Below are 23844 nucleotides of genomic sequence, written 5' to 3'. Positions count from 1 at the left end.
ACTTGATAAAAGGGTCCCTATTGTGCAGCCCCTGTCCGGACAAAGTAATTTTTTTTTTTTTTTTTTTTTTTTTTTTTTTTTTTTTTTTTTTTTTTTTTTGAGACGGAGTCTTGCTCTGTCGCCCAGGCTGGAGTGCAGTGGCCGGATCTCAGCTCACTGCAAGCTCTGCCTCCCGGGTGTACGCCATTCTCCTGCCTCGGCCTCCCGAGTAGCTGGGACTACAGGTGCCCGCCACCTCGCCCGGCTAGTTTTTTTTTTTTTATTTTTTAGTAGAGACGGGGTTTCACCGTGTTCGCCAGGATGGTCTCGATCTCCTGACCTCGTGATCCGCCCGCCTCGGCCTCCCAAAGTGCTGGGATTACAGGCTTGAGCCACCGCGCCCGGCCCGGACAAAGTAATTTTAAAGCCATAGCAGAATGGCCATCAGGTTGTCAGAAATGACAAAAGCCACAGCACATGTGGAAGTGGTGCAAATGCTTAGTGCCAAGTTAAGATACAAAACTACACTTTCATACCTCTATGATTACGTGTGTGTGTGTGTGTGTGTGTATGTATTACGGTTTTCCAGAGAATAAAACCAATAGGATATATCTAGAGAGAGAGAGAGAAAGAGATGGAGAAAGAGAAGAGAGGAGATTTATTAGGGGAATTGGCTCATACAATTATGAAAGCTGATAAATCCCATGGCAGGCTGTCCGCAAGCTGGAGACCCTGGGATGCCACTAGCATGGCTCAGTCCAAGTCTGAAGACCTGAGAATCTGGGGGCTGCTGGTGTAAGTCCTAGTGTCCAAAGGCCAAAGGCTGGAGAACCTGAGGTCTGAAGGCTGGAGAAGAACCATGTATCCCAGCTCCGGGAGAGTGAGTGACCTACCTGTGGTTCTATCTAGGCCCCCAGGCAACTAGACACTACCCGCCTCACCTACCTGCCCCCACACTAGTGGGGGCGGGTCTTTTCTACTTAGTCCACTCAGACTCATGCATCAATCTCCTTTAGAGGTGCCCTCAAGGCCACACCCCAAAATAATGCTTTGCCAGTTTTCTACGTATTCCTTAATCCAGTCAAGTTGACACTTAAAATTAACCATCACAAGTTCTCCCCTTTCAACTTGGCAGCCATACACACCTCTTTGTGTCACACTTAATCTCCAAATAAAGAGAATAGCAAAGTGATAATTCCACCTAATATAATGCACCTGTTCTGTGTACAACAGAAAACATTCTAGTCCCTTCCCCAGAAGACAAGGTAAAGTCCTTGGGTGATGTTTACTCTTCTGCTGATATCCCATAACTTAAATACTATGATATAAAATTAACAATACTTAAATACTGACATAAAGTCAATAAATCTTGTAGATACTGATATAAAGTCAATAAATGTTGTGTTACATGATAAAGAAATAAGAGAAGAATGAAAAAAAGATATTAATATATGTACATAGATGCACAAACATATTCTTAACAAAACAGGGAGGAAATACTTATCACAGTTACAGTGCTTATTTCTGCGACTGGTCACCTGGTCATAGCTGGTATTTATAACTACCTTCCTTTACTACTCATTCTATATTCCCTTTACCTTCAACAAGAACCTCAGTTGATTGTGGTTGTTTATGTGGCAGGTGACTCAAACCGACATTTCTGAAGAGTATTGGCCATTCACAGTCTTACTTGGATTGAGTTGTTGTAATTTCTCATTGACCTTAATCACAGGACATGGTAATACTAAGGGACATCCTAAGGGATCTCCTGTATTTCAGACATACACTTCTGTTTTGTTTTGTTTTGAGACGGACTCTCACTCTGTCGCCCAGGTTGGAGTGCATTGGTGCGATCTCGGCTCACTGCAACCTCTGCCCCCTGGCTTCAAGCAATTCTCTTGCCTCAGCCTCCTGAGTAGCTGGGATTACAGGCACCCACCACTATGCCCGGCTAATTTTTGTATTTTAATAGAGACAGGGTTTCAGTATGCACGTCAAGCTGGTCTCGAACTCCTAACCTCAAATGACCCGCTCATCTTGGCCTCCCAAAATGCTGGGATTACAGGCGTGAGCCACCACACCTGGCAGACATGCACTTATTTATCTCCATTGTGGAATAGTAGTCCAATTTCTCCCTAGTATTTTGTATCAGTTACTCCAGCCAACATCATAACTCCCTTCTTAGCTTTTTGATTCAGAGGCATGAGGATCCCAAAGTGGCTGGGTGGTAGTCTTAACTTTCAGTTCAATGGAATCATTGTTGTGTCTCCGGAAGCACTCCTCCCTCTGGAACTAAGACCTCCAGGCCTGCAGATCATAAAGTCATGGGAACAGAAAGCAAAAATGTTTCCAATGGGTCACTAGGGGGAATAGTGAGTGGTGCCACTCCCATTTCCACCCCTTCCACCCCTTCCATTTCTGGACCTGTGGATCCTGGCTATGGGAGAAGCAGCACCATATGCTGGATGTTGATTCAGAGCATATACAACTTTCTGAAGAACCTTGCACCAGCCATGCAAAAAATCGTCACTGTAACTTCCAAAGGTCATTACACCATTCATTCTATTAACCCAGCTGCCCCAGGATGATGGGAAACATGGTTAAGACCAGTGAATTCCAGGAGCATGGGCCCATTGCTGCATCTCTTTGGCTATAAAATGTATTCCTTGATCAGAAGCAGTGCTGTGTCTGTGTGGAATACCATGACAGGGGATAGGGCATTCTGGGAGTCCATGGATGGTAGTTGTGGCAGAAGCATTGTGTTCAAGGAAGGCAAATCCATATTCAGATTAAGTGTCTATTGCAGTAAGGATAAAACACTGCTTCTTCCATGATGGAAGCTGTCCAATATAATCAACCTGCGACCAGGTGCCTGGCAGATCACCCTGGGGAAAGGTGCCATATCAGAGGCTCAGTGTTCATTTCTGTTGCTGGCAGATTGGGCACTCAGCAGTGGCTGTAGCCAGGTTGGCCTTAGTGAGTGGACGTCCATGTTGCTGAGTCCATGCATAACCTCCATCCTTGCCACCATGGCTACTTTGCTTATGAGTTCACTGGATGCAAGGGTGGTTGGGGAAAGGGGCTGTCTGGTATCCACAGAATGGGTCATCTTACCACTTGATTGTTAAAATACCCCTCTATTGAGGTCACCCTTTGCTAAGAATTCATGTGGACACAAATATCTTTACCTTTTATTTTTGCTCATTCAGAGAGGTCTATTCACAGATCACTTCCCCATATTTCTTTGTCACCAATTTTCCAATCATGTTCCAGCCAAACTATTGGCCACAGCCCATAAATTGGTATATAATTGCATATCTGGTCATTTCTCCTTAGAAGCAAAATGAACAACCAGGTGCTCGAAGTTCTGCTCACTGTGCGGATATCTTTTCAGCACTGTCCTTCAGGGACCTGCCAGAAAGAGACCATAGTGCTGCAGCTGTCCACTTGTGTGATGTTGTGATTTTATATATACAGATATATACATGTATGATAGCATCAGTAACTCAGCGGTGTTACCCATGGCACGAGGGTGTGACACACAGGCTTCACCTCACACAGAGAAAAGAAAACAATAATTCACCAACTTCATACTAAGAAATAAACACTAAGATTTTGATTTCCTGCGGATTCCATGCCTTCATTTTCTGTTTTCTTAGCACACAGTAGATTTCAGAGCCACCATGCCCAGCCAACTTTTTTTTTTTTTTTTTTTTTTTTTTTTTTTTGAGTAAGGGTCTTGCTTTGTCACCCAGGCTGAAGTGCAGTGGTGTGATCATGGCTCACTGCAGCCTCAACCTCCTGGACTCAAGTCATCCTCCCACTTCAGCCTCCTGAGTATCTGGGGCTACAGGCACATGCCACCATGCCTAGCAATTTTTTTTTTTTTTTGAGACAGGGGTTCCCTATGTTGCCCAGGCTGGTCTCAAGCTCCTGGGCTCAAGGGATCCTCCCACCTTGGTCTCCCAAAGTGCTAGGATACTAGGTGTGAGCCTCTCACGCAACCAGACAATTTTTTTTTTTTTACAGACACTTTTTATAAAACTATTTGTTTCTGAGTTGTGATTATAGAATCCCTTTAACAAATAAGATTAGTTATCCCCTAAAGGATTGTTTGATGGTTTGGGGTCAAGCATTTCAGATACTGCATATTAACTACCTCTGTTATACAGGTGTGTGTGTGTATGTATGTATATATAAATATACACATATATTTTTGTGTGTCTGATAACACCAACTTTGTTCCCTAATCATCATTTCACAAAAGATACAAATGGAATCTAAAAGAATGAAAATTAGCTTTTGTATAAGACCACAAGAAAATTACACAGAAGAAATGAAACAGATGTGAACAAAAGATGGGAATCATGTATAATGTCTAACCTTATAAACTACATAAACATGGTTACTTCAAGAAGCTACTACTATATTACTTCTTATTTGTTTATACAATTTTGCTTAAAATTATATTGTATTCTCTACTTATTTAGAGCAAATGATTGTGCCAAATAGATAAGACTGTTTCCATCAATTAGTATCTATAATTATTCTATTTCACAACTCATAAAGTGTTGCTTAAAAATCTAATTCCTTAGAACACAAGCACAGATCATCACAATAGACCTAGTTAAAGTTCATTTTTCAAATCATGTTGTTTATACACCTTATATACTAACATAAATCCAGTTTAGCAAGGCATTTAGTAAGCCCTGACTTTACTTTTTAAAAGCAAAAGTATTCTCTTTTCTCCCTTTACCACATTGTAAGTACTGTTTTTGGGGGGGTTTTCTTTTGTTGTTGTTGTTGTTTTGTTTTTTTGAGACGGAGTCTCACTCTGTTACCCTGGCTGGAGTGCAATGGCACCATCTCAGCTCACTGCAACCTCCACCTCCTGGATTCAAGTGATTCTCCTGCCTCAGCCTCCTGAGTAGCTGGGATTACAGGTATGTGCCACCAACTCTGGCTAATTTTTGTAATTTTAGTAGAGACATAGTTTCACCATGTTGGCCAGGCTGGTCTCAAACTCCTGACCTCAAGTGGATCTGCCCGCCTTGGCCTCCCAAAGTGCTGGGATTACAGGCGTGAGCCACTGCACCTGGCTCTAAGTACTGTTTTTATATCTACAATCTGCTCCTATATTCATAACTGATGGTCAATTGCCTTTTGACTTTTCATTCTATAGTGGCAAGAAAAACAAGCAAAGAGCAGAAATGGGGCCCTGTCATACATTGTTTCTTTCTTTTTCTCCTTTCCTTTCTCCTTTCTCCTTTCTCCTTTCCTTTCCATAGAGTCTGACTGTATCACCCAGGCTGGAGTGCAGTGGCATGATCTCAGCTCACTGCAAATTCCGCCTCCCGGGTTCAAGCAATTACTCTGCCTCAGCCTCCCAAGTAGCTGGGATTACAGGTGCGCACCACCAGGCACAGCTAATTTTTGTATTTTTAGTAGAGACGGGGTTTCACCATGTTGGCTACACTGGTCTTGAACTCCTGGCCTCAAGTAATCCACCCACCTCAACCTCCCAAAGTACTGGGATCACAGGTGTGAGCCACCACGCCCAGCCTCCTGGCATACGCAGTTTGTAATCCCCTTGTCACTGTTCTTTTCCCACCTCCCATTATCTTTTCTTAGGACTTTGATTTTCTTGAGGATTATAGGTTTTTAAAAGGTTGAAAGGGACCTTGTAAAATCCCTCAGGACTGCTATTCCTTATCTATCTCTTCTTAAAAATAATATTAAAGAATTAAAATTAATACTACATACATTACAAATATTAGAAAGTACATTTACATAAGATGTGAAAGAGGCACACGATGGTAACAGACAAACTAGACTTAGCTAGATTACTTCCAGGAATAATAGTAAGTGTCTAAAACAGGTTGCCTTGTTAGAACATGATACTACTGAATCTGAGTGCTTATCTTCCTCATATGTGCCAATTATGTTTTTCTCGAAGAGCAATCCTTTCTAATTTTCGCAGACTGCTTTCTGATCATTTGTCTCCCAAAGAGATTGGGTAAAAGCATGTGGCTTTATTTTCGCCATTTCTAAAAATAACTCAACAACTATGCTGTGCACTGCTCACCTTAGCACTATTGTATTCATGTGTTCATGTGTATAAAGGACAGTTCATAGTCAGCACATTCAATGCTTTTCTCCCTCTTTGTTTCAAAGTTCAAAGTTATTGTCTACATGAAAGTAGGCCGGGCGCGGTGGCTCAAGCCTGTAATCCCAGCACTTTGGGAGGCCGAGGTGGGAGGATCACGAGGCCAGGAGATCGAGACCATCCTGGCTAACGCAGTGAAACCCTATCTCTACTAAAAATACAAAAAACTAGCCGGGCGAGGTGGCGGCGCCTGTAGTCCCAGCTACTCGGGAGGCTGAGGCAGGAGAATGGCGGGAACCCGCGAGGCGGAGCTTGCAGTGAGTTGAGATCGTGCCACCGCACTCCAGCCTGGGCGACAGAGCGAGACTCCGTCTCAAAAAAAAAAAAAAAAAAAAGAAAGTTGGGGTATTTCACCACCAGCCTCATTTTATGCTATTCATAAAATCATGAGCACACTTTACCAAGGGCAAAAAAAATCTTAGGAAACAGAAACATCTCCCTTCCCCCATACAATATTCCTGACAACCATTTATTAAGGTCTTTAATCTTTCACTGGAATCACCTCTACTTCCCCAACCATCTCTACCACTGTCAACTAGCATCGATTGTTAAAGTTCTTCCTTAGGCTGTGATCAAATATCCTCAGGAAAGTTTTTTAAGGAGTAGCTCTACTGCACATTCTCAAGGCAGATGCTACAGTGGGGCGAAGGACATACTTATCAGCGAAATGAACATGTCCTCTTTAAGTTCCACAGTGAAGTCCACATATTATCATAGCTGACATTACTTGAATGATTATACTAAGTGGCAGACACTTGGTGTTTTTTTTTTTTTTTTTGAGATGAAGTCTCTCTCTGTTGCCCAGGCTGGAGTGCAGTGGCATGATCTTGGCTCACTGCAACCTCTGCCTCCTGGGTTTAAGGGATTCTCCTGCCTCAGCCTCCCGAGTAGCTGTGATTACAGGCATGCGCCACCACACCTAGCTAATTTTTGTACTTTTTTAGTAGAGAAGGGGGTTTCACCATATTGGCCAGGCTGGTCTCGAACTCCTGACCTCGTGATCTGCCTGCTTTGGCCTCCCAAAGTGCTGGGATTACAGGTGTGAGCCACCGTGCCAGGCCCCTAGTGTTTTTTTTCAAATGCAGTTTCTTATTCAATCCTCATAATGATCCTTTGAAAAATGTTTACTATCTATCTATATATATAGATAGATTTTTTTTTTTTTTTGAGACAGAGTCTTGCTCTGTCGCCCAGGCTGGAGTGCAGTGGCGTGATCTCGGATCACTGCAAGCTCCACCTCCCGGGTTCACGCCATTCTTCTGGCTCAGCCTCCCCAGTAGCTGGGACTACAGGTGCCCGTCACCACGCCCGGCTAACTTTTTCTACTTTTAGTAGAGACGGGGTTTCACCGTGTTAGCCAGGATGGTCTCGATCTCCTGACCTCGTGATCCACCTGCCTCGGCCTGCCAAAGTGGAGGGATTACAGGCGTAAGCCACTGCGCCCAGCCTATCTTTTTATATATTTTTAAGATCTGTGGCTTAAACAAATAAACATTACTTGGAGATGTGACACAGCTAGACAATAAAACCAGAATGCAATTCTAGGTGTTTCTGATATCAAAAACCTTGTTTTTTTGTTTTTTTGTTTTTTTTTTTTTACATAGTCTCTGTTGCCCAGGCTGGAGTGCAGTGGTGAAATCTTGGCCCACTGCAACCTCCACCTCTCAGGTTCAAGCAATTCTCCTGCCTCAGCCTCCCGAGTAGCTGGGATTACAGGCACACACCACCACCACGCCTGGCTAATTTTTGTATTTTTAGTGGAGACAGGGTTTCACCATGTTAGTCAGGCTGGTCTCAAACTCCTGACCTCAGGTGATCCACCCGCCTATGCATCCCAAAGTTCTGGGATTACAGGTGTGACCACGCCCAGCCAAAAATCCTGTTTTTAATCGGTGAAATAATCTTCATCCTTACCTGTTCTAAATAACAGCTCATCACATATTTGTAGGGAACTACTATCTTTTTTTTTATTTTTATCTTTTGAGACAAGGGTCTCACTCTGTCACCCAGGCTGGAGTACAGTGGCACAATCACAGCTCACTGCAGCCTCGACCTCCTGGGCTTAAGCAGTCCTCCCACCTCAGCCTCCCAAGTAGCTGGGACCGCAGGCATACACCTAATGCTAATTTGTGTATTTTTTGTAGAAATGGGGTATCACCAGGCTGGCCAGGCTGGTGTTGAACTCCTGAGTTTAAGCAACCCGTCTGCTTCAGCCCCTCAAAGTGCTGGGATCACAGGCATGAGCTATTGCGCCTGGCTAACTGTAGGTGAAAACTTGCCTCCTTCTCCATAGAACCTAGCAAAGTGCTGGGCTGAAACGAAGACAATGTATCTCACTCCTATAAAACAAACCTTGTATTTGTCTAATTTCCTTCCTATCTCAGCTCTCTCTGCCTACTGGCAAGATCACATTGCAGTTTGAATCTCATCTTCTACTAATTGCACTTTCCTTAAACACTGTTGTCCACATTTAAGCTAGTGAATTTTCATGTCATAGTTCCACTCTTGTCTTTTTGAAGCATTGAAAAGAGAATTGGAAAAGTTTGCAAGAGAACTGACTTAGGAGTTCTGTTTCAGCACTTATGATTCAACATTTAGTTTTAGGCAAAGTACTTAACTTCTTCAAGTATCCTCAGGGTTAACACATATTTCACTAATTTCACAGGTTGATTGGAAAGATCAGAAGAAATTACTTTTGGGAGAACAGTTTGAAAACTCAAGTGGGTTATGTAACTTAATACCCACAAGAACATCACAGCTTAACTATTAATACAAAGTTTTCCTCTAAAAGACACATTTTTTTCTTTTTTTTTTTTTTTTTTTTTTTTTTTTTGAGACAGGGCCTTGCTTTGTCCACCAGGCTAGAATGCAGTGGCACTATCTCAGCTCACTGTAACCTCCACCTCCCAGGTTCAAGTCGTGCTTCAGCCTCCAGAGTAGCTGGGACTACAGGCATGCGCCACCACGCCTGGCTGATTTTTTTTTTTTTTTTTTTTTTTTTTTTGAGACAGAGTCTCGCTCTGTTGCCAGGCTGGAGTGCAGTGGTGCGACCTTGGCTCACTGAAACCTCCACCTCCCGGATTCAAGGGATTCTCCTGCCTCAGCCTCCAGAGTAGCTGGGACAGGAGCTCGTCACCATGCCCAGCTAATTTTTGTATTTTTAGTAGAGACGGGGTTTCACCGTGTTGGCCAGAATGGTCTCTGTCTCCTGACCTCGTGATCCGCCCGCCTTGGCCTCCCAAAGTGCTGGGATTACAGGCGTGAGCCATCGCGCCTGGCCCTGATTTTTATATATTTTTATAGAGATGAGGTTTTGCCATGTTGGCCAGGCTGGTCTCCAATTCCTGACCTCAAGTGATCCACCTGTCTCAGCCTCCCAAAGTGCTGGGATTACAGGCGTGGGCTACCACGCCGGTCCTAAGAGCCAAAATTTTAATCAGTGGGAAATGCTGACTGCCACGCTCATTTCTGAAGAGGAAAGATCAGGATTTCATGAGCTGCATTGTTCATTGACATCTACTTTAATGACTCCAGCCCAGCCTAAACTAATCTTTTTTTGCATTTTCTTTTTACTGTCAATTCACACCTTAACAAAATAAAGGAGTTATAGAGTAAGAGAGAATCTTAGAGTTGATTCACTACAATCAACTCTCATGAATTTGCTGGGGGCCCTCTGCTCTAAAATATAATACTATTCTTGCCTCTGGCATCCCTGGTTTTACCTTCATCTCCCTACCTCCATCCCACCTCCATCCCTCCTACCCCTATTCTTCTGAGTGCAGTGGCACGATCTTGGCTCACTGCAACTTCTGCCTCCCAGGTTCAAGCAATTCCCCCACCTCAGCCTCCCGAGTAGCTGGGACTACAGGCATGTACCACCATGCCTGGCTAATTTTTGTGCTTTTGTATTTTCACCATGTTGGCCAGGCTGGCCTGAAACTCGACCTCAAATGACCTACCTGCCTTGGCCTCCCAAAGTGCTGGGATTACAGGCGGGAGCCACCACACCCTCCTTGTCCACCCACTATTCTTAACCCCTTACTTCCTACCCCTCACCTGTACTTCTTTGAGGGCCATTTCATTCCTGGAATAGCCTGTTTTCATTATTAGTTATGGGCCTATTTTCCTTACTATGTACAATTTTAAAGTCATAAAATAATTTTTCTTCGAATGTTAAACATTGTGTTTATATTTAACCAAATAAAACACTTGTTATTAAGGGCATATGTTCAAAAACCTTCTTTTCCATTTATTTTCTCTAAGTCAGGCATATAAGCTGATATCATGTCTTACATATTTTAAACTAAATTTGACCTGAAGTCACCTCTGTTCCTTGAATCTCTACCTGACTGCAACTTAGCTTAGTATGTCCACAAACTGAAAACCTAATTTAGGAGTACATTATAAGTCCTCACTAAAAATGGTTGCTAGGTTCTTAGATATTGTAACTTTAAGTGAAATAAAGTATAAGGAAACCAATTCCACCACAAGCTAATTGATATAAAGAGGAATTAACTTCCTATGGCATACTTGTGGACATAAAAACATCACATCACTTCTAAATAAAGACCAAAACACTTCGAATACTAAACATTGAAATAAATTCCCAGTCTCGCCCAGGTGATCTCATCTCAGCCTCCCAAGTAGCTGGGACCACAGGGATCTTCTCCCTTTGTTTTTGTTCCAACCCACTTCCAATTTGTTTCCACAGTACTTAAGAGTGAGTTGCTGTTTTCTTCTTTGTTCTGTTCTCTTTTTATTTTCTTATGTTCCTTCCTGCACACTGAAGTTGCTGTTGTTTTGTATTTTCTTTTTTTGCTTTTTTTGAGTGAGGTCTTCTCAGTCACACCCTGGCTGGATCAATTAATAGCTGACTCTGGGTACACTGGCTAACTCTGCAAGGAGCAGTGATAAAGGAGAGGGTAGGGGAGGGAAGGAAGAGAAAAATTAGTAAAAACAACTAAGATAACTATTTACCCAATGATTCCACTTGAGGATGGCAGACAACCCGAGCCTATCCTGGCAGCTCAGGGAACAAGGTAACACCAACCTTGGACAGGAGACCATCCCATCCTCAAGGCACACTCACACACTCACGCCCACACTCATGCTCACTCATACTGGGACAATGTGAACACACCAATGAACCTCACATGCATATCTTTGGGATGTGGCAGGAAAGTGGAGTTACATAGAGAAAACCTACGAAGACATGAAGAGAATGTGTGAACTTTACACAGACTGTGGCTCCAGCTGGAAATCTCTTTTTTTTCTCATCAATGTTATAACAACATGCTATATAATTTTTGTTATAACTAGCTGAGTCTCAGCCAATCACAGCAACTGAGCTTCAGCCAATCACAGCAACTGAGCTTCAGCCAATCACAGCATGTCAACTGATCAGACAATGCCCAAATAAGGCAAATTTGGAGCTTTAACCAGTCAAGCTGTTTCTGTACCTCATTTCCAGTTCTGTCTATAAATGCTCCCTGCCCACCTATTTGCCCAATGGAACTCTGTGAGCCTCCTTTGGTTCTGAGGGCTGCTTGATTGGAGAATCATGCTTTGTTCAAATAAGCTGTTAAATTCAATTTGTCAAAAGTTTTTCTTTTCTTTTTTTTTTTTTTGAGACCGGTGTTGCTCTGTTACCTAAGCTGGACTGCAGTGGCATGATCTCGGCTCACTGCAACCTCCACCCCCTGGGTTCAAGGATTCTCCTGCCTCAGCCTCCCAAGTAGCTGGGATCACAGGTGCACGCCACCATATCTGGCTGATTTTTATACTTTTTGGTAGAGACGAGGTTTCACCATGTTGGCCAGGCTGGTCTCGAACTCCTGACCTCAAGTGATGCGCCCGTCTCAGCCTCCCCAAATGATGGGATTACAGGCATGAGCCACCACGCCCGGCCTAAAACTTTTTCTTTTCACAGTATTATGTATCATGTATTATGAGATAAACTTCTCGGGCAAAAAGAAAGCCATTAAAGGCTGAATATTTCAGCATGCCTAACTTAATAAAATTTAGGACATTTTTAACTTTTGCTATGGTTAAAATCCACTAGATTTTTTTTGATCTGGTGCCATATTAGTTTGATTTAAAATAGTAAGAACAGATTCATTAAAATATGAAATTGCATTTCCTTGTATTTTCCTTGTATTTTTTAAGTGAGAAAATTTTCCTGGTATCATTTTAGCTATAATAAAATGCCTTTTAGGACTCTGGAAATGAAAGATCTTGGACATAAAATAAATGATTAGGATTAAATGAGCACATGAAAATACTGCATGAAACTAGTTTTAAAAGAATCCTGGGGAATTAGAAAAACGAGCTATTGTGAAACACTGTTAGTTTAGCCTTTAGTAAAACAGCAGAAATAACAAGCAATTTTGGTCAGAACAAAGAGAAAGAGAAAATTGTAAGTTCCACAAAGGCAGAAACAGATTTTGCTCCAATTGGAAGGCTTCAGAAAGCTAAACCCTTCATTTACATAATCCAAGGCAGAGTGAGGGGCCTCTCTGTGTTGAGCTAAACTGAGCCTATAGTCACACATTCACACATTTGGCACTAGGACAGTTGTGACGATAGGATCTGACAAACTTTTCACTGCCAAACATAACTCAGATGCTAGATGAGCATGACTCTAAGTATCTTTACACAGAGGAGTTTAGAAATAACATTTCACTACTCACTGGAATAAATAACCCATCCTTGAACTTGGAACCCTCTAAACCATTGTAGATGGTTTAAGTCATGCAAAACAAAGTGCTTTCTGCTTTATGGATCTTAGCTTAAGAATGCAATTTTTTATCTAAATGACTAGGCAACTAAGGTTCTCTCCAATTTGAGGATTTTAAGTCTAGCCATATGTCTATTTCCAGGAAGCTTATCAGTTTTGTGTCTGGGGCCCCAGATAATGGCATACAGCAAATTATAAGCTTCATGGTTCAGCAGAAAAAAGCAAGTTTGAGGTCCAGTAATGTAAAAAATAGTAACAGTAATGATAAAATAAAATGCATTCTTCTTTCAAACCATAGTTAGTAAATCCCATCAAGTATAATGCTAGATAAATGTAATCCCATGTAAATGACATAATTCTTTCTCCAAGTAAAAAGAGCTAACATAAATTGACCACTAATTATATGTTAACACAGTTATAAATACCTTTACTGCATTCTTTTCTTAATCCTCACAAAATTCTATAATCTATTATTACTATTTCATTTTGCATGTGAAAGAAATGAAAGGACAGAGGGTTAAATAATTTGCCCAGCCAGGCGAGTGACTGTAATCCCAGCTACTCTGGAGGGTGAGGCAGGAGGATCACTTTTTTTTTTTTTTAAATTTTAAAATGAGATGGGTTTTCACTATGTTATCCAGGCTGGTCTTGAACTCCTGAGCTCAAGTGAGCTACCTGCCTTGGCCTCCCAAAGTGCTGGGATGAGCCACCATGCCTGGCCATGAGGATCACTTGAGCCCAAGAGTTCAAGTCCAGCCTGGGCAACAGAATGAGATTCTGTCTCAAACAAAGAAAACAAAGAAAAAATAATAACTTACCCTAAGAAAATAAAATAATAATAATTTGCCCAAAGTCACACAGGAAGTAAGCATTGAAATCTGCGGCAAACTCAGAAGGCCTGGCTCAAGAATTCACGACACAACCACAACAGATTGTACACTACCACAGTTCCCTGCTGCTCCGTGCATGGCCTGCTGGCCAGCTCTGATGTGAGGTCAGTTGACTAAAAAAGATGTGGTTCAGGAAGCTGAGAATGATTGTGGTTACCTGTTCTAAGATAGAGAAATTGATTTTTAAAAGTTCCATTTGAAGTAGGAGATGCCAAAAACCACATATGAGTGACAGAGTGAGTGGGTCTCTTTCTGATGGATTAAGTCTTCAAAAAGACTTTCAGAATGAATCTCTATCTACCTTAATTTTGGGCAGTGTTAATTGTATTCATTTTTTCAACACATTTGATTGTGCATATACCATGGACAAGGAATTCTGTTAAAAATTGAACGTATAAGGCTGGGTGCAGTGACTCATGCCTGTAATCCCAGCACTTTGGGAGGCTGAGGTGGGCAGATCGCTTGAGCTCAGGAGTTTGGTCCCAGCCTGGACAACATGGCAAAACCCCGTCTCTACAAAATACAAAAAAATTAGCTGGGCGTGGTGGTTCACACCTGTAGTACCAGCTACCTGGGGACTGAGATAAGAGGATCGCTTGAACCTGGGAGGTCAAGGCTATAGTAAGCCGTGACCGCACCACTGCACTCCAGCCTGGGTAACAAAATGAGACCCTGTCTCAAAAAACCACCACAACCAACAACAACAACAAAAACTCTGAACGCACAGGAAATTATTTTGGGGGAGTAGTGGAACATAGCTAGCGAGTTGGAGACTGTAAGTTGAGATGTGGTACTACTTGTCTGTACATTTTTTTCCTCATTTCTCTCTACCCAAAGGTGTTATGTTTTTATTTTCTTCTCTTAAGGGGGCCCTTCATTTGATGGCATGAAATGTTATGACCAGCCGTCTCTAGTTCAGTTAATAGGTCAAGTAGCTATTGTTATGTTGAGGTCATTATTTATCAAGCTTCGACACAAAAAGCAAAAATAGGCTGGGCGCGGTGACTCACACCTGTAATCCCAGCACTTTGGGAGGGGCGGGTGGACCACTTGAGGTCAGGAGTTCAAGACCAGCCTGGCCAACATGGTGAAACTTCATCTCTACTAAAAATACAAAAATTAGCCAGGCATGGTGGCGGGTGCCTGTAATACCAGCTACTTGGGAGGCAGAGGCAGGAGAATTGCTTGAATCTGGGAGGCAGAGGTTGCAGTGAGCTGAGATCGCACTACTGAGAGCCACTGCCTGGGTGACAAAGCAAGACTCCATCTCAAAAAATAAAATAAAATAAAATAAAAAATATAAAATAAAATAAAATATAAAATAAAATAAAATAAAATAAAATAAAATAAAATAAAATAGCAAAACTAGTCCAAATGTCAGTTAACAAGAGGACCAACTTTATGGGTAAACATCCACAAGGAATATAAGTGGCCTCTAGGGAAGCCAATCTTTGCACAGAATTTTTGTTTAATGAGATGTAGGCCAAAGGATAATTTAAGTTGTTATGACTGTGGCCTTGTTCTTTTCAGATCCTAGCTTCATCTCTGCTCCCACTGATGACACTATGAGACTTTGGAATTCTTCACTGTATGTAAGATGACTTTATTACTGAGATAGCTACCGCTTTGTAGTTATGACCTGAGTAAACTCTTCACTGTGTGTAAGATGATTTTATTACTGAGATAGCTACCACTTTGTAGTTATGACCTGAGTAAACAAGTTAGTCAACTTACAGGATTTTCACTTGTCCACAGATTTTTACTAGATAATTTATCTGTAATGTCAGGAGGCAAAGTCTACCATGAATATATTGGCCGACATGTATCAGATGGAAAATTCTTGTGTAAGCAGATGATGTTTACCTTTTATCATAGTTTTCTCTTTTGTTAGATAATGCCATACTTCGGCTGACAAGCAACTGTTTTCTAGCTATAAATATGAGTGTTTTCTTTTCAAGAGAAAAATTCTAGAAATTGTTTTCTATACTTTAAAAAATTCATGTAGTGAAGTCCTTCCTCTGCTTATATTAATCCAGTGATATCATTTTATATATTCCCTGAAATACTAAAATATTTCTGTAGTCCATATGTTTTCAAATTATGAATCATTTTATTTCTACATTTGGTACATAAACTATTACTGCTCCGGAGTAAATATGGATATACTACTTTATAGTGATTTTTTTTTTCTTCTTTTTCTCTTTTTGTATTTTTTCTTTTTTTTTTCGAAAACAGGGTCTTACTCCTGGCCTCAAGTGGTCCTCCTGCCTCAGCCTCCTGAGTAGCTGGAATTTTAGGCATGAGCTACCAGTAGCGATTCCTAAGAAATTTCCCCAGAAATTTGAGCTAATTTTTATTTATTTATTCTTGTATTTACTTATTTTTAAGACGGGGTGTCGCTCTGTCATCCAGGCTGGAGTGCAATGGCACGACCGCGGCTCACTGCAGCCTCCAATTCTTGGGTTGGGCTCGAGCCATCCTTCTGCCTCATCTTCCTTAGTAGCTGGGACCATACGTGCAAGCCACCACGCCCAACTTGAGCTGATTTTTTAAATGTGATGAACTATTAGAAAACATATAGGAGCTAAATAATGAGAACTTAGAAACACAAAAACAGAAACAACAGACACTAAGGTTTACTTGATGATAGAGGATGGGAGGATGAAGAGGAGCAGAAAAGATAACTATTGGGTAATGGACTTAATACCTGGGTGATGAAACAATCTGCACAATAAACCCACGTGACAAGAGCTTACCTATGCTGGCCCGGCACGCTGGCTCACGCCTGTAATCTCAGCACTTTGGGAGGCCGAGGCAGGCAGATCGCTTGAGCTCAGGAGTTCTAGACCAGTCTGGTCAACATGGTGAAACCCGATCTCTACTAAAAATACAAAAATTAGCCAGGCCTGGTGGCGGGTGCCTGTAATCTCAGCTACTCAGGAGAATGAGGCAGAAAAATGGCTTGAACCTGAAAGACAGAGGTTGCAGTGAGCCAAGATTGCATCGCTGCACTCCAGACTGGGCGACAGAGCAAGACTCTCTTTCAAAAAAAAAAAAAAGAGAGAGTTTACTTACGTACAAACCTTCACATGTACCCCCAAACCCAAAACAAAAGTTAAAAAAAGAAAGAAAAATAAATGTAAAATACATATATATGAACAATGCATAATTCTGGAATTAAAAAGAAAAATTCAATTTCCTCCTGTGGGAAACATTTATACAGTAATGATTCTTGCTCTTTAATTTTTGCTTGAAAGAAATCTAGACATTTAAAAAAACCCAGTGGTAGAATTGTCTTGTTAAAAAGGGACATCAAGCAATAGCCCAGGGGAACATCAAAGAGTTGTGTTTCTTACCTGGCAAAACCAGTGTCTAGCTAAAATAATGGCCTTGCAAGTCAATCTTGTTGTCTAACCACTTCATTATCTGGTTTTCTCTAAGCAAAGAACATTATCTGTGTTGCCGATAATAGTAGGGGGGAAAACACACATTTTGAAAGTATGAAGAAATTCATTCTACCTTGAAATTCTCATTCAAGAGGAAATTACAGGCCACTGCAGGACCAGCGATTGAAAAATAAAGGTGTACAAAAACAAACAACTCAGGTTTCAAAGCCTAAAAACAAAGATAACAGGAAATAAACTAAACTTGTGCAGCCTGTTTGCTTACTGTCTGAACAAATGCTGGGAATGCATGAGAAATTCTAAGCCCAGTGAACAAAAGTGTGAGCAGTAAGATGACAGGTGATCAATTTTCTTCCTTTCTCTATTTTTCATTTTGTTCCCTATGATGAGCATATGCCGCTTTTATGTTATAATCGTAAAAAAGAAAGACTTAAAAAATGACTTTTGCTTTTCCAATTGTATACCAATATTTATCTACACATAGCAACTGAGCACGCTAGTCCTGTCAAAAGGCAGTGTCCTGTCAAAACGCTAGTCACAAAGACAGTGAATGTAAAAATCTAGGCAATTCTACCAGATTTCATGTAATGAAACTACCTTGAGTAATTCCTTAATTCTTCACAAATTCATGTTTTTATTTAACTTCTATCTCTATCAAGCAATGTGGACTAACTACCCCTAATATTTAACTCTATTTAAACTGTGTATCAGGCCAGAAGCTGGCTCACACCTGTAATCCAAACACTTTGGGAGGCCAAGGCAGGTGGATCACTTGGGCTCAGGAGTTCAAGACCAGCCTGGGCAACATGGAGAAACCCCGTCTCTACAAGAATACAAGAAATTAGTCGGGTGCGGTGGCATGTGCTTAGAGTCCCAGCTTCTTGTGGGGCTGAGGCAGGAAGATCGCTTGAGCCCAGTAGGCTGAGGCTACAGTGAGCTGAGATCATGCCACTGCACTCCAGCCTGGGTGACAGAGTGAGACCTCGTCTCAAAAACAAAAACAAAAACAAAACAAAAAACAGACTATACACTACGTTAAATAAATTACTCTCTGATGATGACTGATTTTGAATAAAAATACTCCAATCACTGGAATATATTTTCCAGTGTTGTATTATTTCTTTTTCTTTTTTGGAGACAGACTCTTGCTCTGTTCCTCAGGCTGGAGTGCAGTGGCCCAGTCTCGGCTTATTGCAACCTCCACTTCCCGGGTGGCCTAGTCTCGGCTTATTGCAACCTCTGCTTCCTGGGTTCAAGCAATTCTCCTGCCTCAGCCTCCTGAGTAGCTGGGATGACAGGCACACACCACCAGGCCTAGCTAATTTTTGTATTTTTAGTAGTGACGGGGTTTCGCCATGTTGGCCAAGCTGGCCTTGAACTCCTGATCTCAGGTGATCCACCTGCCTCGGCCTCCCAAAGTGCTGGGATTACAAGTGTGGCCACCACACCGGACCTATTATTTCCTGTATTACTAAAATCATTTCAGGAATTTGTAAAAGTTACAATAATAAAACTCATACTGCAACAATGACTAGAACATGGCCTTTGTAAAGAATCCATTTACAGGCTCATAAGATTTGGTGTTATAGATGGATGGCTGTGGAGCTGCTCAAGCTTGTGTTTGCACTTATCAGAATTCAAGGCAGTTAGGAAGAGTTTCCAAGTGCTAATGTGCTAGAGAAGAAAGGGCGTGCTGCAGTGTAGAAACCACACGAGAAACAGTTAAGTCACCTAGATTCAAACTGTGAGAAAACTACTAGTGAACTAGAAGAATATTTTACTTCCTAAATCTGAGAGATCTATATCTCAAAGAACACAGATTCTACTCTAGGCACATCATAGTCAAACTGATAAAAAATAAAAATAAAAATAAAATTAGAGCAGCCAGTAAAAGAATACACATTACATTCAGCATAGCAATAATGTAAACATTGTTGACTTCTCATCAGAAACTCTACAGACCAGAAGACAAGAACCAACATTTTTAAAGTGATGAAAGAAAGAAAAATAAAGTAGCCACCCAGAATTCCATATCTAACAAAAACATCCTTCATGAATGAAATAAAGGTATTTCCATTTACAAAGACACATCATGTAGACAAAAGAAAGCTAAGATATTTCACTGCCAGAAGACTTATAAGAAATCCTGGCCAGGCGCATTGGCTCACTCCTATAATCCCAGCACTTTGGGAGGCTTAGGAGGGTGGATCACTTGAGGTCAGGAGTTCAAGACCAGCCTGGCCAACATGGTGAAACGCTGTCTCTATTAAAAATACAAAAATTAGCCAGGCATGGTGGCATGCACCTGTAATCCCAGCTACTTGGGGGCTGGGACAGGAGACAGGAGAATTGCTTATACCCAGGAGGTGGAGGTTGCAGTGAGCTGAGGTCTCACCACTGCACTCCAGCCTGGGCGGCAGAGTGAGATTCTATCTCAAAAAATAATAAAAACATTGAAAAAAAAGAAATCCTAAAGGAAAATTTCCAGGCTAAAGGGAAATGACACCAGAGAGAAACAGATTTTCAGGAAGAAATGAAGAACATCAGAAATGGTAAATATCTGGATAAATACAAAAGATAATTTTCCTCTTATTTTTTTAAAAATGCACTGTACTGTAGGGTTTAGTACACATATAAATAATATATATGACAGCTATAATATAAAAGATGAGGGTAGGGTAGGGTAGATGCACCTACATTGTTTGAAAATTTTGACAGTAGTCTATGAAAATTTGAAGTCAATTATTGTAGGCCAGGTACAGTGGCTCATGCCTATAATCCCAGCACTTTGGGAGGCCAAGGGAGGCAGATCACTTGAGGTCAGGAGATCGAGATCAACCTGGCCAGCATACTGAAACCCCGTCTCTACTAAAACTACAAAAATTAGCGAGGCGTGGTGGCACATGCCTGTAATCCCACTACCTGAGAGGCTGAGACAGGAGAATTACTTGAACCCAGAAGGTGGAGGTCACAGTGAACCAAGATTGTGCCACTGCACTCCAGCCTGGGCAACAGAGTGAGACTCTGTCTCAAAAAAATAAAAATAAAAATGAAGTCATTTATTGTAATCTTCAGAGCACCACTGAAAATATGATGCAAAGAGGATAACTAGAAAGTCAACGGGTAGATTAATATTAAATTCTAAAACCTATTCAAATAATCCTAGAGAAGTCAGAAAAGGAAGAACAAGCAAATAAAGAAGAGAAGGGACATATAGAAAACAAATAGCAAAACAGTAAAATTAAATCTGTGTCATTACATTAAGTGTAAATGGTCTAAACATCCCAAGTAAAAAACAGATTGTTAGACAGGATTTTAAAAGAAAAATCTAACCACATGACATCTATAAGATAAGCACCTTAACTATAAGACACAGGTTGAAAGAAAATGGAAAATAAATATATGCCATGTGAAAAGTAGGCTTTTTAAGATTGGACTGGCTATATCTATCAGAAGAAATAGACTTCAAACAAAGACTTTTATCAGAGATAAACAAGGACATTTCCTAAAGATAAAATGATCAGTTCATTAGGAAATAATAATAATCATAAAGATGTATGTGTGGTTGGGCACAGTGGCTCACGCCTGTAATCCCAGCACTTTGGGAGGCTGAGGCGGATGGATCACCTGAGGTCAGGAGTTGGAGCCCAGCCTGACCAACATGGTGAAACCCCTTCTCTACTAAAAATACAAAACTTAGCTGGCTGTGGTGGCACGTGCCTGTAATCCCAGCTACTCAGGAAGCTGAGAAAGGAGAATTGCTTGAACCCGTGCTTGAACCCAGGAAGCAGAGGTTGCAGTGAGCCAAGCCGAGATCATGCCATTGCACTCCAGCCTGGGCAACAAGTGCAAAACTCAGCAGGGCACAGTGGCTCATGCCTGTAATCCCAGCACTTTGGGAGGCCGAAGGCGGGCAGATCACAAGGTCAGGAGATCGAGACCATCTTGGCTAAAACAAACACGGTGAAACCCCACCCCGTCTCTATTAAAAAATGCAAAAAATTAGCCAGGCGTGGTGGCCGGCACCTGTAGTCCCAGCTACTCGGGAGGCTGAGGCGGGAGAATGGCATGAACCTGGGAGGCAGAGCTTGTAGTGAGCTGAGATTGCGCCACTGCACTCCAGCCTGGGGGACAGAGTGAGACTCCGTCTCAAAAAAAAAAAAAAAAAAAAAAAAAACCGCAAAACTCTGCATCAGAAAAAAATGGAAAAAAAAAAAAAAAGCAAAAATTGACTGAATTAAAAGAACCAAAAGACAATTCTACCACTAGAGGTGGAGATTTTAAAAAGCTCTTAGTAATGGACTAACCAACTAGGTAGAAAAAAAAAAAAAAGAAAAAAATTACTCTAGACATAGATCCTGCTTTGTGAGTTGGTTAAGTGGGTGGCTGGGAAGGATTTTCATGAGATGAGCTCTTGTAGGAGGGACACGCCATTCTTTGTAACCCTACTGATGAAGGAAAAGTAATAAAAACGTTTTAAAAATGAGCAAGTCTATTGTACCACTGCACTCCAACCTGGGTGACAGAGCAAGACTCTGTTTCAGAAAATAAATAAACAAAAAGAATAGGTCGGAAATATTTCTATTCCTATTTCTCTATGTGTTCTGCATTAGTTTTTCTTATAACTTTTTTTTTTTTTTTTTTTTTAAAGACGGAATTTCACTCTTTTTGCCCAGGCTGGAATGCAATGGCACAATCTTGGCTCACTACAACCTCTGCCTCCTGGATTCAAGTGATTATCCCACCTCAGTCTCCCAAGTAGCTGAGATTACAGGTGCCTGCCACCATACCCAGCCAATTTTGTATTTTTAGTAGAGATGGGGTTTCACCATGTTGGCCAGGCTGGTCTCGAACTCCTGACCTCAGGTGATCCAACCACCTTGGCCCCCCAAAGTGCTGGGATTACAGGCATGAGCCACCACGCCCAGCCCGTAACATAATTTCTTTAGGCTTCTAAAAGTGTCCAACCAACATTTTCTTTTTCTTTTTTTTTTCTTTCTTTTCTTTTTTTTTTTTTTTTTTTTTTTGAGTGAAAGCAAGTTTATTAAGAAAGTAAAGGGATAAAGAATGGCTAATTCATAGATAGAGCAGTCCCGAGGGCTGCTGGTCAAGCACCATTTTCTAGACCTGTCCTGTACAGATTTTCCTCCCTTTCCATTTTCTTTACATAACATCAAGAATCATTTATGTTTCTTTGGTAATGCTTCATTCTACATTGCTTCTTCATAACACATGTGCTGTAGGTCTTAATAGCAGTATTAGCCAGCAGATGGCTTGTTTATTGTGGTGGTATACTGCTAATGGGCTGAAATGATGGAATAAATAGGCTAATTCACTTTTATGTTTTTTCTTCTTTCTTCAAAAGACATAATAAAACAAGACAGGAAAAAATTTTTTGACAGATGAAATTGATAATGTTTAGACCATAAGTCTGGTCTTTGGGGAAAAAAAAAGAAAAACCATCAGAGAGTTTCTCACTTTCCTTCTCAAGTCCTCCTGTTAGGCACAGTCTCTGACTCCCTTTTATGAAGAACAGATTATAGCACAGATTTAGCCCAAGCTGTTTCTGCCAGGAGAGCTGTTTCTGGGAAGCGTGCTATAGAACTGGGCAGTCCACTTTCCATTCTCCCAGTTTTGGTGTTTTCTGGCTGCGAGCTTTCAATATGTCAGCTAACCTATTCAGCTTATTATTTCATTTCTAATAGAGGCATAACAAGAAAGGGCTGTGCCTCCTATTTCAAGGGATTGCGGCAAACACTGCATTAGATTTCTGTGAATACCCCTTGTAAAAGCATGAGGCATAATACAAATATCAGATATCAGCATGAGTTTTCTATTTCATTAGACCTATTTCACTAGAAAAGGTGAAAGCTCTATTATCACTCTCTTAATTGTTTTAGCTCCTTTTTGCTTCACCTACCCTTTTATTCCTAGTGTCTGCTTTGTGCAATTAGGCCTCATGGCTCATGTGTGTTTGTGATAAAGAATTTTTAAATGTCTTCTATTTGCTATGAGAACATACCCTACTCTTTGTCTAAACATAATTTCTTATCATATAACCTGAAGCATATTCTCCGATCTCATAAAGTGGCATTCCTCTGATTCTGATTAGATGTATAGCCCTAATATCATAGTGCAAGTCATACATGCCCTCCCATAAGTATTCTGAAGTATGATTCACCCTAGGTTTTCAAATCTCTTCCTTGCCCTAGAAGACAAACTTGGACCCATGTATTTGCCCACTTTATTCGACTCCTCCGTCTTCCATTTCAGCAAATAGACTCATTCCTTCATTATTCCTCCCAATACTTAAATATGCTTCACAATCCACAAAGCTGTACCTGATTTTATATATATATATATATGTACTTTTTTTTTTTAATGATAGGCAGGTAATGTGCGGACATCATAACAAGGCTTGAAGGAGACATATCTCACACAGGGACATGAAAACCCAATCATCATACTTATAAATGACAAAGGGATCTAGTATATATGTTTTAGATACTGAAAAGAAGATATAACGAAAGGACTTTTAGGATAAAATTGATTGCAAGGCCGGGCGTGGTGGCTCACACCTGTATTCCCAGCACTTTGGGAGGTCAAGCCCAGTGGATTGTCTGAGGTCAGGAGTTTGAGACCAGCCTGGCTAATATGGTGAAATCCTGT

General features: G+C 41.2%; 1 protein-coding gene and 1 non-coding gene across 2 annotated transcripts in view; both read right to left on the bottom strand.

Moving 5' to 3' along the window:
- The window catches only part of SGK1 (serum/glucocorticoid regulated kinase 1), a 153087-nt gene that overhangs the window by 16594 nt on the left and 112649 nt on the right, over nucleotides 1-23844 (bottom strand). The window lies entirely within an intron of this gene.
- LOC126954098 (small nucleolar RNA U13) lies at nucleotides 23558-23661 on the bottom strand. Its single transcript, XR_007725544.1, has one exon. It is a non-coding gene; the product is annotated as a small nucleolar RNA U13 (small nucleolar RNA).

Source organism: Macaca thibetana, chromosome 4 (assembly GCF_024542745.1).
Source record: "Macaca thibetana thibetana isolate TM-01 chromosome 4, ASM2454274v1, whole genome shotgun sequence".
Classification (NCBI taxonomy): Eukaryota; Metazoa; Chordata; class Mammalia; order Primates; family Cercopithecidae; genus Macaca; species Macaca thibetana.
The sequence above is the reverse complement of the archived record's forward strand: the minus strand, read 5'-3'. Positions and strand labels throughout refer to the sequence as shown.